The following is an 18,902-nucleotide window of genomic DNA, read 5'->3' as shown; positions in this document are numbered from 1 at the left end:
ACGAGTTGTGCATAATATCCGATAGGCACAACTCTATAAAGAAGGGGATTGCCACTATTTACCTTCAAGCACATCACAGATTCTGTATGAGGCACCTTGGTGAGAACATAAAACAAAAGTTTAAGTGTGATGGCCTCCTTTAGACATACTACATGGCAGCAAAAGCTTATCGGGTTGATGAGTTCGAGGAGCACTTCTAGCAAATCCGAATCAAGGATGATAGAGTTGCTAAGTATCCTGAGCATGATGTTGGTTTGGAGCGATGGAGTAGAACTTACTTTCTTGGAAGGAGGTTTGATGTCATGACCATGAACATAGCCGAGTCCATAAATTCGAAGTTGTTAATAGAAAGATAGTTTCCAATAGTTGCACTTTTTGATGCAATCCAGAGGACATTGTCATGGTGGTTCCATGAGCGTTGTACGGAGTTAGATAATTTTACTACAACCCTTGTTCTGTCAGCTAAAAAATTATTGTGAGAACGTATGGAACTATCAAATGCACTGTTTGCATATCCTCTTAATGCTTAAGAGTTCACTATGCGCGGCTATGGTCCGGATGCCCTAGTTAACCTTGTTAGTAAAAGTTGCAGTTGTAATGTGCTTGACATTCAATGTTTACCGTGTCCTCATGCACTAGTAGCACTGAAACACCAATGGAAGCCAAATTTTGGTTCAAGAATTTACATGGAACTTTGCTCCCCTTTCTATATGGCAAATCACTACATGCTAGCTTATTCAGAAACGATATATCCAGTGCCTCTAGAAGAGCAGTGGGTAGTACCGCTAGAGTTGGCTGACATTATCATCCATCTACCATTCAAGAAGACAGCAAAGGGGAGAAAAAGAGTTAAGCGTATTCCATCAGCCTTTGAGGTTCTTTTTAAGATGAATTAGTGCTCAATTTGCAAGCAACCTTGCCACAAGAGAAGTATTTGCCAAAATTAATTTCATGCAGATCCAGAAAATTAGGTTCGAAGAAGGATGAAATTCAGGGAGTTGCCAAGGCCAACCGTTGATGAGTTATTGTTTTCAATTATTGATGTTTTAAATTTTATTGTTACCTTGAATAAATCATTCTTTATATTTAGTATTCTTGTTACATGGCTTAAATATTTGTTGGTGATTTTAGTTTGTAATTAGGTTGTTAAATTTAGTAGAAAGTATGGAATTAATATGTGTTGGTAATTTTAGTTTGTCGAAATTCTAGAGAAAAGATGGAAAAGTATGTATTGCCCATGATCGCTTAAGCGACTAAGTATATCGCTTAAGCGACAAAGGGTTTTTCATAAAGGATCGCTTAAGCAATATCATGGATCATTTAGGCGATCGTGCACCTGGGCAGATATTGATTCTGCCCACCACATGATCGCTTAAGCGATCTACGATCGCTTAATCAACCAAGTGAAAAAGAGAAGAATCGGTTAAACGATATCACGGATTGCTTAGGCAATCATGCACCTGGGCAGATATTGATTCTGCCTCAGACTTGATCGCTGATCGCTTAAGCGACACTGTGTAAAAGCAAAGAATCGCTTAAGCGAGACCTTAAATCGCTTAAGCGATCGTGCATCTGGCAGATATTGATTCTGCATTAGACTTGATCGCTTAAGAGATAGAAAATCGCTTAAGCAACCCTGTGTAAACATAAAAAAATCATCGCTATTGGAGGGTTGCCAGAGTCGCCGTATCGGTGCTAAATCATCTGAAACTGGCCGGTCGTACCCCAAGATAGCTTTTTCCAGCTAGATCTATCGTGGATCTGGCCGGAAAGGGCCAGATCTACGGCCAGATGTGGCCATGTTTGGTAGTCAATGACGGCCAAAGATATGGCCATCGTTGATGACCAGTTATGGCCAGATCTATCAACGACGACCATACCTTGGCCATCATTGACGACCAGTTATGGCCAAAGATCTAGCTGTTGACGACCAGATCTTTGGCCGTAACTGGTTGAAAAATTATAGATCGGCGCACTATAGGCAAAATGCAGTCAGTAGTGCGTCATTATACCAGATTCCGGCCATATTCTGGTGGTTGGCCGCTAGAATTTGGTTAATGTGGGTGGGTGGGGCTCTTTTTGTTAAATTTTTAACTTTTTCTTTAGAACATAAAGATGTTCAGAGTTCGAGGAACAAAATGGCTTGAGAGTTGAGATATGGCCAAAGAAGATGACGGTGAAATTTTTAGGGCATTGATAAATATTACACTTTTTTGAGATTCTTCTCGATCTGATTTTAAAAGAGTTGTTATTTTAAGGAGTAAACGAAGTTTGAATTACTAATCAACAGATTGTTTGTCCAAATGGTTTTGCAGAGTTATAACTCCGTACATCTAAATGATCTACCAAAATAATAAATATTAAATAAAAAAGGACAAACAACAGTAATAGAATAACCATTGATCATTTAATTTTATGTACGGAGTTGTAACTCTGCAAAACCATTTAGACAAACAATCTGTTGATTAGTCATTCAAACTTCGTTTACTCCTTAAAATAACAACTCTTTTAAAATCAGACCTAGAAGAATCTCAAAAGCGTGTAATATTTATCAATGCTCTAAAAATTTCACCGTCTTCTTCTTCGTCCATATCTCAACTCTGAAGCCATTTTCTTGCTCGAACTCTTAACATCTTTATGTTCTGAAGAAAGAAGAAGAAGATATGTTCACAAAGCTTGCATGGTTATCTAGTTCTCTTCTCCCCACTCTAGCCTTGAATTTGAGAATGATTATTGTAGAGCACATAGGAAATTAGGCATGATCGCTTAAGCGATGCGAGATATCACTTAAGCAAATCATGGCTTATGTATATAGGATCGCTTAACCGATATATAACATCGCTTAAGCGATCCTGTATTTGACAATGATTATTCTTCAAAAGGAATTTCGCTTGATCGCTTAAGTGATTTAATGTCTCGCTTAAAAGTGAAAGATCTATTGTTATTCTATTATTTTTGTTAGTTCTTGGCAAGAAAGTAATATATAAAAAATATAATAATAATCTAAAATCGAACTCTGTAACCATATGCTCTGCACTCTGTAGACCAAGAGAGTGCCATAATTTTTCAGAAACTTTTTCACTATGAACAACGGCTCCTGTTATCACAATAAGGTTTTCAGCACAGCTGCTGTAACCTTCTTAAACGACCAAGGCTAAATAGACGAGATTGCTTACGTGATTAAGGGTAATTTACTTCAATATTCTTTTCCAAGTTTATGGACATATGTTTAATATAGATGTAAACATTCTACACCATATATGTTTAATATAGATGTAAAAGAACTATATGTTTAATTAAAATATAATAACGGTCATGTTTCACTGAACGAATCGTACACCCTATATGTTTAATATAGACGTAAACATTCTACACCATATATGTTTGATATAGACATACAAGAACTATATGCTTAATTAAAATATAATAATGGTCATGGTCAACTGAACGAATCATACACCCTATATGTGTAATATAGATGTAAACATTCTACACCATATATGTTTAATATAGACGTAAAAGAACTATATGTTTAATTAAAATATAATAACGGTCATGTTCCACTGAGAACGAATCGTACACCTTATATGTTTCAGATAACGTTAATCACTTAACCAATCTTGTGAAATACAATAAAAAAAATCAGAATACACAGGATCACTTAAGCAATCCTGTGTATTTAGACTTAGTCGCTTAAGAGATCCGGTGGTATTTTTGATATCGCTTAACCGATTCTAACCTTTTATACTTAGTCGCTTAAGCGATCACGAACAAAGAATACATAAGTGCCCACACGAACAATCACTTAAGAGATTTATTATATCGCTTAAGCGATAATTTGCTTTTAACCACGGTCGCTTAAGCGATCATGTTCGAGGCAGAATCAACTTCTGCCCAGATCTAAGATCGCTTAAGCGATTACATATATTGCTAAAACGATTCTTCAATTTTACTCATGGTCATTTAAGCAATTTCAGATCGCTTAAGAGATCATGTCCGAGGCAGAATCAACATCTGCCTAGATCTAAGATCGCTTAAGTGATTCTTTGCTTTTGCTATTGGTTGCTTAAGCAATTTAGGATCGCTTAAGTGATCATGTCTGAGGTAGAATCAACATCTGCCAAGATCTAAGATCGCTTAAGCTATTCTTCGCTTTTACTATTGGTCGCTTAAGCGATCATGTCCGAGGCAGAATCAACATCTGCCAAGATCTAAGATCGCTTAAGCGATCGTTTGTATTGCTTAAGCAATCGTTTGTATCGCTTAAGTGATTCATCACTTTTACTCTTGGTCCGAGGCAGAATCAACTTCTGCCTAGATCTAAGATCGCTTAAGCGATCTTTTGTATCGCTTAAGCGATTCTTCGCTTTTACTCTTGGTCGCTTAAGTGATTGAGGTGATCGCTTAAGCGATCATTTCTGGAAAACTCTTGGTCGCTTAAGCGATATATGTGGTCGCTCATATATCGCTTATATATCACTTAAGCGATCATAAGCAAAACAAATATTTCCGACTTTTCTCCTGAATTATGTAATAATCTCTCTTTACAGAGCTAATTTCTAAATTATTGTGATTGTGACACATTTCGACCTCACTCATTTTCCTCCTAAATCCGAAAAGAAGAAGCAGCAAAATTAAGTAATTTATATCAAGCTAATTCATCACAAATCAAAATATAAGAGACATCAATGTAATTGAAAGTTTAAACTTAAAATCATCCATAATAGTGCCAAAACGCAATAAATCCTTAGACATTTAACTCCAGTTCTGATTGTAATAAAACTTCCTCCACCCAGACAATTGCAAAGAAAAACCCAATTCCAAGTACCATTTTTCCTCTCATTTCCCTTCCATACATTCTCATTTCCTTCCTGTGACAACCCAAGTAACTTTGAGATGTTTTCGAATTCTGTATAATCACTATTTGAGATCATTGTTTGGTACCATGCCTTGCCAGTAGCCTTGATTGCAGATGCCTCCTCCTGACCACCAACCTTGATTGCAGATGCCTCCTTTTGGCCACCATCCTTGATTGCAGATACGTTGTCGGTAGCCTACTGTGATAGCCCAAGCCACTTTGAGAAGTTTCCTCTCATTGTTTGCCAGCAACCTGCAAAATAATCCGGCACACCTGCAGCCACATCAGCTTTTCTAAAATTTAAAAAAAAAAAAATCAAAAAGTTTTTCAAGGCCAATTTGTTAAATGGAAACTTGGGATGTCCGGGGAGTTAACTTTTCTCTCTTCACGAACCCAACTATTACTTTCACCATCTGTTAATTTATTTAACCAAACTAAGCTTAAAGTAGGAGTCTCACTCGCTCTCACGAACAGAGGGAAGCCGAAACAGAAGCTTTTATTGTGTAAAATGTTTGTGTCCAGAGAGGATAATTTATATAGTGCAAGATTGAGAAGTTCACTGAGTTTGTCTCTTTCGGTAAAGCTCTGTATAAGCATGACACCTGCAGCATCAGCACCATAACCCAAGTATCAACATCAACATCAACATCACATAAACTACAAAATTCAAAGTCCAACTTCCATACCTTTTGATTGGTTCTGGTCACTCAAAAGGGATCCATATACCTATGGAAGCACTCAACAGCCCAACGCTCCCGACAGTTGCTCATTGTTTCATCATTCAAGATGTCCATCGGGGTGTTGGTCATGTCAAACTGAATAAATTTTAGGGCATATGCCCCACAATCAGCACTACAATAGGAAGAAGACATTAGCATTAGAATCAGCTTATAGAACAATTGTATTATGTAAGTTAATTTTATACAAAATTTACCTTGACTCATTTGTTGGGACGGGAAAGCGCTTGAGTGGCCACTTTCCAGTCAGTACTTAATCACCGAAGTGCTCAAACATCCTGCTATCGTGCAATAGCCGCGAGAACAACACGGACAGTGGCTCCAACTTGGTCTCCAACTGTCTGTCTCGATAAATAGTTGGGTTACAGTCAAGGATCTTCAGCAACCCCTCCTCTAGAAGCACGACGACTGCTATCCAGCGCATATCCTTGATGTTGATGATGCAGTAGACTCTTTTAACCTTTGCCCAACTGTGGCCATATTTGGGCATTTCCCCCCGTACATATTGCATGATCCTGTCATCAAACTTAAAATTATCAGGGATGCAGTCCAAGTCTTCTGTGCCTAATCTTTTTCATTTGGCTCCTTTTCGTGCACCTCTACCAATGGCCTTTTTCATTAAACTACGATATGTCGTTACTAGCGTTTGGCCAAAGGCCACATCGATGATGACACAATCGAGATACAATAGATCACTATTACTGGTCTATCGTAGCCTCATCAGTGCCAATACCTCATCGATGTGCTGCATCAAATAAAAACAACATGATAAGTATACAATAGCTCATGGAAAACATAAGCAAAAATAAGGAAAATTAAGCGAAAATAACTCACTGAGTCGTCAAGCCACCTGCCCATCGTCAACATCTTTTCAAACCAGTCCTGAGGATAATCTCCGGTCTTACACTTTACATGGGCATCACTTCCAGATTCATTGTAATAGGCATAGAAGAGTTTTTTCTTTTCCTCATCTATTGGCCTATACAAATCGACCTTTGACTCCATTTTCACTTGCCCACTTCCTCCCCTTTTCTCCATTTGTATATCCCTGCTTCCTTCGCCTCCCGCCTCACCCTTCTCCATTATCACTGCCCTACTTCCTCCATCAACCTCCTTAACCTACTCCATTTTTGCTTCTTCCTCAATTTGTTTCTTCATTTTCCTCTTCTTTCCATGAGTTACTCTAGTGTAAGGCGATTTGACAAACTTGCTCTTTTGGCTCTCTCTTTTCAGCCCAGGTTGCACTTTAACCGCCTTCAATACTCCACCAACTTCCTTCTCTACCCTACTAACTTTCTCTACCACCGTATCCACTTTCTCCTCCACCCTTTTCATCCGCTCTTCCATCTTCTCAAACCTCTCATAAACGGCTGTTGTAAAACTCTCAAACAGACCATTTATGAGGTCAACTACCTCATTCTCCCAACCCCGATGCCTCGGCAAAGTGGTACTTGTTGTACCGGTTTGCTGAGGCATACAAACCTCTTCCTCCCTCTCCTCCTCCTTCTCCTCCCTCTCGTCGATTGGAGCTTCATCATCCTCAGCGTCAACCATATTCTTAAGCAATGGCCTTGCAACTGCCCTTACATGCGTGACCTCTTCTAGGTCTCGCATCAGGCAGTCTATCCCTTCATCGCTTTCATCCTCCAGTGGTTGGAAAGATGTGACATAATGCTGTTCCGCTTCACCCCTAGTAGCGGTGAGAAAGGGACGGACGACTCCCTGCAATAAGAAACAAAATCAATCAGATTTAAGTGACATTTTAAAGCAAGTGCATATTCAAAAGCTTAATCCTTTAATCTTACCTGAGCCGCTTGAATTTCAATGTCTATTTGGTCGTAATCCCAATGGGTACACTTCTCGATATGCCATCGCAACATCCTAGGAAATTGCTGTCGCACATCCGAAGTCTTTATCCCCCCTCCCCCCCACCCCCCCCCCCCCCCCCCCCTTTAGCGAAGACAAGGACGACCTCATACATCTAAACCTACATTAAAAAAAACAGTCCATACAATAATTCAAACAAATATTACAAAAACTATAACCAAAAGCTATTAAATTTACCTGCATTGCCCATGGGAAGCCAAACAAATTGTACATGCTCGGTCTATTCTTCCCGGCCCATTGAGTGCTTTAACGCCATGTCTTTTAGTTGCAGGGACTCCATGGTTCGCTCAATGATACCCGTCCCCATGGATAAACATTAAAGAAGTCCAACTTGCTTGCAAACATCACCCAATCAATATCAACAGCTTTTGTTGAGTCAGCAATCATTAGGATCGAATGTAAGAACAATACCAAGCACAGTTTGAACTTCTCTGAAGAGCTTAGCCCACCTTTTTTCTAACCTCTCCTCTAAATTGCATCTCGTAATAGACGCTCGCCCCGCAAAACCTTGTTAGCCAAACTTCTGGTTGCCCTACTCTCCTTTTTTCTTTTTTGCTCAACCGCATCTGGCAATTCCCTACATCTTAAGCTTGTCACTAAGGCATATTCCATCATCCCAAAACATAGTGGCTTTCCATCCACCACGAACTGCATTTCTTGCTTTTTTTTTTTTCTTTTTACTGAGTGCAGCAACATATAATGCACTCCCTGCCCCCAAAACGCCTTTTTCCATTTTGTTCTGATATCCAAAAAATGACTGAAACAAGTCTCTTTGAATCAGCTTTCACCATTCCTCACTCCCTTTAAAATCCCCTTTATTCTCGTAAAACTTCCCAACTCGACCTTACGGTCACCCTTACAGGGAAGTACGGTACCTTATCGCTTACAATCTCTAACTAGTAGTCTCTATAGTTTACACTCCGAAAAATCTGCACAATCAATATAAACAAAATATCAACAAAAAAAATAAACCAAAACAACTAATAGGCTGCCAACATACTTTGTAAACAAAGAAAAAGTATCATACAATCAACTTTTCAACTACACGTGTATGACAAAAAAAAAAAAAAAAGCCTTGTAATGAAAATGTTGTTCCTAATGAAAGCACAATGGTTACTATCATTTCCGCTTGTGCTCATTTGGGTTCTCTTGAATTGGGCAACTGGGTTCACTCTTGGATTGAAGAACATAAACTTGGTACTAATCTTCATATTGTTAATGCGCTTATTGATATGTACTCAAAATGAGTGAGGTCGAAATGTATCACAATCATAGTAATTTAGAAATTAGCTCTATAAAGAGAGATTATTACATAATTCAGGAGAAAAGTAGGAAAAATCTATTTTGACCATGTTCGCTTAAGTGATATATGAGCGACCACATATATCGCTTAAGCGACCAAGAGTTTTTCAGAAATGATCGCTTAAGCGATCACCTTAATCGCGAAAGTGACCAAGAGTAAAAGCAAAGAATCGTTTAAGCGATCTTAGATTTGGGCAGATGTTGATTCTGCCTCGTACAAGATCACTTAAGCAATTTGAAATTGCTTAAGCGACCAAGAGTAAAAGCGATGAATCGCTTAATCGATACAAAAGATCACTTAAACGATCTTAGATCTGGCCATATGATTCTGCCTCGGACAAGATCGCTTAAGCGATCGAGAATCGCTTAAGCGACCAAGAGTAAAAGCAATGAATCGCTTAAGCGATACAAAAGATCGCTTAAGCGATCTTAGATATGGGCAGATGTTGATTCTACCTCGGACATGATCACTTAAGCGATAGTACAGAGCAAAGGGATCTTATTTCATGGAATATTATGATTGTTGGCTAAACTCAAATGAGCCACCACAAAGAAACATTAATGTTATTTCGGCAAATGCTACAATCAGATGTACAACCTAATGATGTCACCTTTTTATGCATTCTTCCAGCTTGTGCTTATTTAGGTGCGATTGATCTTGGCAAATGGATTCATGCTTATATAGACAAGAACTTCCAAAAACTAAACAATATATCCCTCTGGACAAGTCTTGTTGACATGTATGCTAAATGTGGAAATATAGAGGCATCAGCACAAGTTTTTGACACCATGAGTTCCAAAAGCTTGGCTTCACTTTCTAAAACTTAAAAATCAGGCAAGCATTTCTGTTGACATTTTCAGTTGGATAGCACGACTTGCATACATTTCTTCCTATCGATATATGAATTTACTGAATTCAAAAACTTAATTGCACTCTCTTATTTCATCACAGGATAAAAATGACCCCTGATTAATCCATCTATCAATAGTTCAATACACAACTTTCTCTTATTTAATCAATAATTACTTGAAAAATTTCAGGCAAGTGTTTCAACAACCAAATACAATTTCTTGTTTCCATTTTGGGCGACAGAAAAGTAAAACCTCACCACAAAACACAAGATCTAACATTATCAGTTAAATATAAGCAAGTAAAAGGTTCTTCTAACCATATATTCAAGATTGAAGTAAAAAAAAAAAACCTACCAAATTCTTATATTACTTCCTTCAAGGAATGATTAAATTAGATCATGTCTCTTGAAAGTAAATGACTGGCCATCAAACTAACATCACATACACACAAATTCAAACTTGTGATTTGAACTGGCAAGTTAATCAGAGCCGCATAGAAGCACTGATAGAATAAAAAACTTTTAATCATTCAAATTTCACCAGTGGTTTTTCATCCACAAGCAGTACATGAGAAGTACACCATCACATATCTAAGCCAGTAGCATCAATGACATGAAAGATGTCGACACCACAGCCATGCACCAAACAAAGGCTAAGCATAGAATTGGTATGGCGAACTAAAATACAATACAGTACCAGAACTCCCAAAACATTTAAACCCTAAATATTTCCTATTCTCCATTTTGACATTTAAAAAGTAACATCACTTAGCAAGCATGCTTTGCTGATTCCCCCAAATTCGCACAAATCATCCATTTTCTCATCTAATTAAAAAAAACAAGTAAAAATATATACCATTTCTTCGCCGGCCTCCTCCTCCTTGCCTGAATTCTCGTCGGCCTGCTCCTCCTCGCTTGAATTCTCGCCAGCCTCCTCCTCCTCGCCTGAATTCTCGCTGGCCTCCTCCTCTTCAGAAGCATTTTGCGATTCTTCTCTCTGTTGTTGTGCTGCTGTCGTCTCCTCTGCTTGTGGACCACCTTCACTGATCGGATGATCCACCGAAGTAGCCATTGAACTACTTGCGCCATCGAAATCTAGGATCCATCACTGGGTTTTCCTCCTCATTGTGAATGTCAGCCATGGTTTTAAGAAAGGAAGCTTTATGATTGAAAATGGATGGAAAATTTGCAAGAATATGAGATTGTAGTCACCGGAAATCGTAGAGAATGTGTTTAGGGTTCAGGAAATCGATTTTTGCCTAACACGTTTCGATTAAGCGATTTGAATGGGTGGGGCTCATTTTTAAATTTCAAATTTTGAATAACTTTCATTAATTATTTTTATCCACATATGTTTGGATATTTTTATTTTAACCTATTTTATATGTTTAATGAATTCTGATGGTGTCACGTCAGCTTTTTTTAATTAAAAAATAAATAAAAAAATTAAAAAAATTTTCAAAACCATTTTATTAATTGGAAACTTGGGATTTCCAGGAGTTAAATTTTATCGATAATGATTGGGGTTTCCCTGTTAACCTAATAATCTGAATCTGGGGTAAGTGTGTTTCGACTCTTATCGACGGAACCTATAGGGGTGAGATTTAACCTCAGTCAGGCAATCACTAACAATAACAAAGCACAGAAGCACCATTAACTCGGTGTTTCGTGTCTACTAGAATTAATTTCCAGGTCAATCTGCTTCTTCGTTTTGTTTCGGTGGACGATCCGATTATTCGATCCAATGAATTGAAGAAATCGAACCGAAAACTAAGATGTCGCAACAAAACATGAATTGCAATTTAAATAACAACTCTAGTAATAATATTCCGGTGAGCGAAGTGTATTGGTCTCTCGTCGAAAAAGCCGACAAGAAGTTTTCAAAGATCAGAGACTTGCCGTATTACGAGCGCAACAGGTTACTCTCTCAATTTCATTTATTTATTTTTTCTTTAATTCATGTTATATCACTTGATTTTTGCTTTGGAAGTTCTTAAATCATAGTGTTCCTCAGTAATTGATTGTAAATTTGAGCATTATTGTTCTTTGTTAAATTTATCCTTAACCTTTTGAATAAGCAAACATATTCGTTTTGTTTTTGTAGTGTATATATGCTTGTTTAAATGAGGTTATTGCACTGCAGAAACAATATAATTGAGAAATACCAATAAACAGAAATTAATAAAAAAAGAGTAAACGAAGATTTTATGGAATATTGATTAGTATGTACCAATACTATAATTTTTAATTTTGTTTGAAATTTAGAGTTAGAATTTTGAAACCCTAGTGGGAGAAATAAAATTATGTGGAATATTAGTTAGTATATTACTTTTTTCTCATTTGAACCTATTAGTTATTATTATTATTTTTTTTAAGTATTTGTTGTGTTGCCCGAGAGCCTTTAAGAGCAACATAAATTGTGGGTTATTCTTGATTTGTTACTGTTCTTAGGTATGACACATACTTTTACAAGGTATTCAAGGTGTATACGCAGCTGTGGAAGTTTCAACAAGAGAACCGAGAGAAGCTGGTTGAAGCGGGGCTTAAAAGATGGGAAATTGGGGAGATTGCCTCTCGAATAGCTCAGCTTTATTTTGGACAATATATGCGGACGAGTGATATGAGTTATCTGTCTGAGTCATATATCTTTTATGATGCAATATTGACTCGGGAATATTTTAGAGATGGATTGTATCAGCATTTGAATCTGGCAAACAAACAGTTGAGATTTCTTGCTAGGTTTTTGATGGTGTGTTTAGTTCTGAACCGACGCGAGATGGTACATCAATTGGTTAATCATCTAAAAATGTTGCTTGATGAATGCAAGAGGACATTTCCGGTATATTTTTGTAGTAAACATTCTTCACATCTTTTTATTGGTCATTATAACTTGATATTTCTTGTTTTATTTTCTGTATAATGTTTTATTCACATCTATCATTGAAAATCAATACTTGTTGAAGAGGAGTTTGAAAATTCATTTGCATGTGTCTGGGGTTGGGAAGAGAAGTACAATGGAAAAGAAAGATGGAAATTTTGGAGTGAATGATTGTATGCTGTGGTGGAGTGTATCTAGATTTCCCATTAAAGTTAGCCTTTTCAAATTTTCAAATCACTTTATTTTATTCTATCATTAAGTCTTTCAGGAAGTATTGAATATTTGTTGGGATTGGTTGCGACCCCTCAGCAAAGTGCCATTTGTCTAAATGTTGAACATATGACACAAGCTGTACTGATGGTTTTCATTGTTTCGTGATCGTTCCATGTGTTTCTTCATGACTGTTATCCAAGGCACTGTAAAACCATTCAATTCCACGTGATGTCTGAATGTTCTCTCTTGAATTTTCATGAAATGTGATAGAAATTCTTTCACAGTTGCTTGCTTTGTCATGGATAGAATGATGATCCTCAGATGATATTTTTTCCAGGAAACAGACTTTAAGGAATGGAAGTTGGTGGTTCAGGAAATAGTTAGATTTTTGAAAGCTGACACGGCTTTTATGAATATTAGGCCTTTAAGATATAGTCTTGTTCTGGACCCTCATCCAGATGCTCTGCTGCATGTTGCCACTTCTGCTGCTAATAGAAGCTTAAGATTACGAGATGCTATTTTGAGCAGCTACCACTATAATGAGGTTAGGTATTAAAGATATCCTTTTTTCTATTCTTGTCATCAATATATGGAATGGGAGATGCTTTATTCATATTCTGAAATTGAAATGTTTGAATAACTCAGTTCTCTTGATACTATTATAAATTATACCCTGGGCAATTCTTGATTTTCTTTTTTCTTTAATGCATTTATTGGTCAGGTCAAATTTTCAGAGCTCACTCTTGATGCCTTCAGGATGCTTCAGTGCCTAGAATGGGAACCCAGTGGTTCATTTTTCCAGTCAAATAATATTAAAATTGGTCAGAATGGGGCCCCAGGGCCTAGTCGTGTAAACTACTCTCAGGATATTGCTGATCCTACTTTACCACCTAACCCACGAAAAGCCATCTTACATCGTCCATCTGTGACACATTTTATAGCAGTGAGTTGTGAGAGATTAATTTTTCCAACCTGTTGCCTGCTTTATTATATCTTTAATATTGACTTATTAGGTTACATAAATTCTAAGTCATGTATTTCTTCTTTATAAATTTCATTTGTTAAACTGATAGTGATCAGGTTAAGTTGGTTAGTTGATAGATGTAAATACCATGATTAGATATAGGTCCAGGCCGTCATGTGGAGCAAGAGTTGTTTATTTACTAGTGGGTGTTCTATGCCATTGACTACCTAACAAATGGGAAACTCAGGATTCCTTGACAACTTCCCTTTAATGGACAATAATTCATTTTCCTCAAGATGAAAAGAGATTTGTTTAAGGTCCAAAGAAGCTGAGTTGATGCAGCAAAACTGAAAAAACAAATAAAATTGTGCAAACTAGTTATTCATATTTTTGGTTAGGGAGAGAAGGAATTGGCCTCTTTTTGAATTTTTGGACAGGTCTGGAGTTACACCGTATTTACCTCTCTCTTCATTATTCATCTTTCCTTTCCAATGATTTAGGAGAATTTTCAGTGGTTTGCCTGTATCATAGATAAGGCTCAGGAATTGTCAATGTTTCTGTCATATAGTATTGAAACATTTAGAGAGGTTTTGAGGTGTTGAGTTGAGCTGATAATGCTGTGTTATTGATAGTGCTCAAAATAGATATGTACTATATTTTTCTAGAAAGGAGATAAACTCAAGTAGTGAATTGGATGGTATGATCCTTGGTTTTCAATTGGGAGGTTGGAAATAAGATTGTGGGATCTGGCAGTAATATATAAGCCTAGCTTCCAATTAGGTGCACATGTCAAGTGGTCTATAGCTCATCAAAAATAAAAAAAATAAAAAAACTTTATTGTCTGTATTTTATCAGTTTATACTTTTGTGTTGTTATAAATTACCAATACTTGTGCTTTTTCTTGGCAGGTTTTGGCCACAATTTGTGAGGAGCTACCTCCAGATGGTGTTCTCTTAATATATTTATCGGCATCCGGTTAATCAATTCTGCTATTCAAATCACATGATTGCGGAATTTTATTTATCAGGTGATGTGGTCATGTTTTTTACATTATTCATTTTGCTTTAGGAATATTGAAAACTGTATTTCTTGTCCATCAGGCGTCGAACCTTCTAACACTGGTGATAACAGTAACAGGAACTTTGAGTCTCATACCTTTCCTCAGATGCCTACTCCACTTCTCCATCAAGCTCGACAAATAATAGCACAAACCCCACCTTAACGCAAGAGGAGAATGTTTATGTTACCAAACTAGCTGTTTGCAGTTTGGTACTCGAGAAATGGAGGTACTCTGCTCCATTCGCTTACTATGTTTATGCCTGAACCATGTGTCTGAATTAGGTTAATAGATTGGATACATACCCCAATTCTGGATTTTTTTCTTAATTCTCTCAATCATATTCTGCAAATATTAATTTCTTGTTAACCTCACTTCTGCTAATGAAATTTGATAAAAATGCATGACTCATTCCTTGCTTCTTCTGCACAAGGACTAGATACTAGTGATGGTTAACTAAATTCTAAATCCTTTTATGAACTGAAAACAAACTGTACCTTGTTTCCTCAATATAAGAAAGATAACTTGCGTGGCTAATTGCCAAAATGATTTTCATGTTAAGAGCTTCTATGAATTCTTGATTAAATTTTTGTTTCTTTCATGGTTTTATTGATCTTTAATTCAAAATTACGACTCATTATCAGTTTGTATATTGTTTTATGCCAAAGTAATGCATAGAAGCTCTTTATACCATGATTTTCGCTATTGGTATGACCAGAATTCCAGAATGCTTATTTTGACATCATAGTCCTTTTTTTTCCAGGATTAAGCTGCATTTATCCTTCTGATATTATTCCTTCACAAGAAGACCACTTTTCATATAATTGACAGTGATGGTAGTGAATCATTTAAGGCAAGTATGTGAACTCCTATTCTTTGTTATTGCATTTAAATTCTTACATGAGGTTTTCAATAACGTGCATAACTATGTTAATGTTAAGTTCAGGTTTAATTATTGCAGGTTATTGTAGATATGGATTTGGAAGAGGAGATATGATGTAAGTTTGTATGTGGAATTGAAAAAATCTTGGTACTTTTTGACTTATACGGTGATTTCTTTAAAGGCTTTAGGAAATATTGCAAGAATATTGTATCCTGTAAAAAGCAAAGCTTGTGATTTTTCAAGCAAAATTTTGGTGGCCAGGAAATTATTAAGCCTTTGTTAAGCAAATCATTTTCCAACAAATAATCCTATAACAATAAGTCGAAGATAGGTTTTACCGTACAAACCAGTTTGCAGTAGGGGCATGCAAGGTTTGTTGAATTTGAAATTGCTGTGCTGGGACATTACCGAATCAACATGATGATATTATATTGTTACTCTGGTTGACAATATTTTGAACTGGTGTGTCGCTACGCTAATGGTGGAGGTGACATTTCTCTCCCATGAATTAGCGGCACAAAAAGGATGTAAATCTTTGGGTGTTTGTGTGGAAGCTTCTAGAGTGAGTTTTTGAGGAAATAATAGATCATGGAAATTGTGTCATGACGTGGCTATCTTGTGGGCATGTGGTGTATTTCATACATGTAACTCTTTTTTAGTAATATTCTAAGTTTCATACCAAAAAAACGCTTGGGTTGGGGTTCTTCAATAACTGCTGCCAATATAGGAGTATTTTTTATGTCCATCAAATCGCAATTTTAAATTATTTCTGCTATTCACTGTGTATTTACATACTTTTTGCTTGCAAAGATATGAGTAACATCTTTGAGATTAGGGAGGCTTCTACTCATTGAGATATTAATATATAGGTTGAAGATGCTTCTCATTATATATAGAGAGAGAGAGAGAGAGCAGTTAAAGGTTGTGTAATTAAATGCTGATTGATCGTTAATGTCATGACCAGTTTTTGTTTCTTCATGCTGTCAATATTCTATCTAATGTTGCAGTCCTTGCATGAAAACTTTTAGTGTGACTTCTAAGAAGTGATTATATGTCTTCATTTTTAAACCATATAAACGTTAATGGTCCATCTTGAATGATCTATACAGGTCTCAAATGTCACTAAAAATATCTTAATGCTAATTACTGTCATCATGGCATTTAAATTTTGCAGGCTATAAGTGGAGCTGAGAAGGGAGAGCCAGCTGCAATGCTCCTATCGCCAAGTAGTTCAATCCTCATTGCTGGTACTGATTTCTCTCGCAGCCCAAGTGGTAGCCTTTACCATTTTTCTCACAGCCCCATTGCAGGCCTTCTGTTTGTTGATGTGTGTTTCAGGTTCTGAAATTGAGATGGTGTGTAGGAATCAACCCTTCTTTCTCTTCATATTTATCGATTGCGTTCGTTTGTTAATTAAGAGGAAAATTTTCTTCAGGATAAATATAAGAGGCGGAGACTTCTTTCTTCATCATTGAATGACTGGGGATCAACTTTGCAACATCAGATGATCTTGATCACGTATGGGCACAGATTTTAAGTGATCCATTTTTAAGGAGACTTCTTTTGAGTACTGTTTACTTCTCTCTTGTTCATTGTGCAGGATTGAATTTTGCATCTGCAGATGACAAAGGTTGTCTGATGAAAAACTATTGGTTTGTGTTATGTTTGTTTGCAAGAACATCTGTCGTAGCATGATTCTTTCCTGATACTGAGTTTTCTTACTATACAATTCCATGAACGAAATTATGGTATAAAAATCGTTTTCTTTCTGCAGATTCATATTTTGTTGGACAGTTTTGACACTGTATGCACCAACCTTTGAGAAGAAGAAATTTCAACCGGAGTGTATGCCTTGTCTTCCAGAGTCTGTGCTCCCAATGTCGAAGATATCTCAAACTGTAGTTCTACAGATGGCCAACATATTTGGTGCAACCAATAAATTTATTTTCTTAGAAGGAACTGTGCTTCCGGAGAGTAGTGAAACAGAACATTGACATGTAGAGTTTGTGAATTTTCATTTTGCATTTTCGCTGTTCTAACAATCCTGCTGGTTTAAGCACTTAGGGATGATCGATCTCTTTTTCTTCTGTTATCCTCTTCCCAATTGTGTTTGGAAATTTATGATCTCCTGTAACACAATAGCTTGGGATGCTTGTAAGCTGAAAATTGTTGATTCCTTTTGTGTATTTTTTTCAAAAGTAAATTCAGAAATTTAAATTGTAGTTTGAAATTGTGAGAATTTGTTTTTTTTGGTTTTCTTAAAACATTGTATGATAATGAAATTATATGAAGTCAAGTATTTTTAATTATTTAATTATATGTAATTATTTGAATGAATGAATTTTTTTTTTCTCTATTTTTATGCTTAAAAAATAAAATAGTCAAGCGAGTGGCTATTATTATGCCATTTTTTTTTTAAATATTAAAAACAGAGAAAAAAAAAAAAAAAGCCGAAACAAAACAAAAGAGGTCAAGGTAGGTACAACAGAAATATAATATGTTTCCTATAAAAAAAATTAAAAAATTAATGAAGATGTCGAAAATTGAAATTTTGAATGGTACGAATCCTTTATATTTTTAAGTCTAAACTCCACCGTAAAACCATATATGGTAAAGTAGTCCTAGAGGATTAGGGGAGGGACGGGACAGGGAGGTGAATAGGATAGTTTAAAAATATTTGCGGAAATAAAACTATTACTAACCCAAGCAAGTTATAGACACCCAACACTAATAAAGACATACAATAAATATGTATGATGCTAAACAAATGATAAGCAATGAATGAATGTGATTTAAACAACATGGGTAATCAATAATAAGCAATAAATGAGAGAGATGTATATATGAATGTGAGTAATAAATACGAGTATGATGATGATGATGCTGCAAGTATGAGATCAGTAATAAATGAGTTGAAAGAGAAGAAATGGTTAGAGATTATAGTGGTTCGGAGCTCTATCCACAAGCTTTCTACATCCACTTCTTCAAGGCAATCTCCTTAAAATTCCACTAGAATCGAATTTCGCCTTTACACTAGTTTTCACAGGATTTTGTATTTACAATAGTTTGACAGGATTTCGCCCACAAAGTGTTTGATAAAAAGTGTCATAAAGATTGCCTCTTAACTTAGGCTTGAATACAAAATAAGAACAATACTCTCAAAGGATAACAAATGGGTACAAGAGAGTGATTCTTTGATTTGGATTTTGAGCTCAAGGGATTATGTGAGAATGTTTGGATATGACTTGAATCTTTGATATTCTCTCTAGTTT

At 36.3% G+C, this 18,902-nt stretch overlaps 1 pseudogene; it reads left to right on the top strand.

The window, feature by feature from the left end:
• The first annotated feature begins 11,286 nt into the window (after positions 1-11,286).
• On the top strand, positions 11,287-17,624 carry LOC116120752 (annotated as a pseudogene).
• Positions 17,625-18,902: the final 1,278 nt, after the last annotated feature.

The sequence above is a fragment of the Pistacia vera genome, unplaced genomic scaffold (genome assembly GCF_008641045.1).
Source record: "Pistacia vera cultivar Batoury unplaced genomic scaffold, PisVer_v2 Contig944, whole genome shotgun sequence".
In the NCBI taxonomy this organism is placed as follows: Eukaryota; Viridiplantae; Streptophyta; class Magnoliopsida; order Sapindales; family Anacardiaceae; genus Pistacia; species Pistacia vera.
The sequence above is the reverse complement of the archived record's forward strand: the minus strand, read 5'-3'. Positions and strand labels throughout refer to the sequence as shown.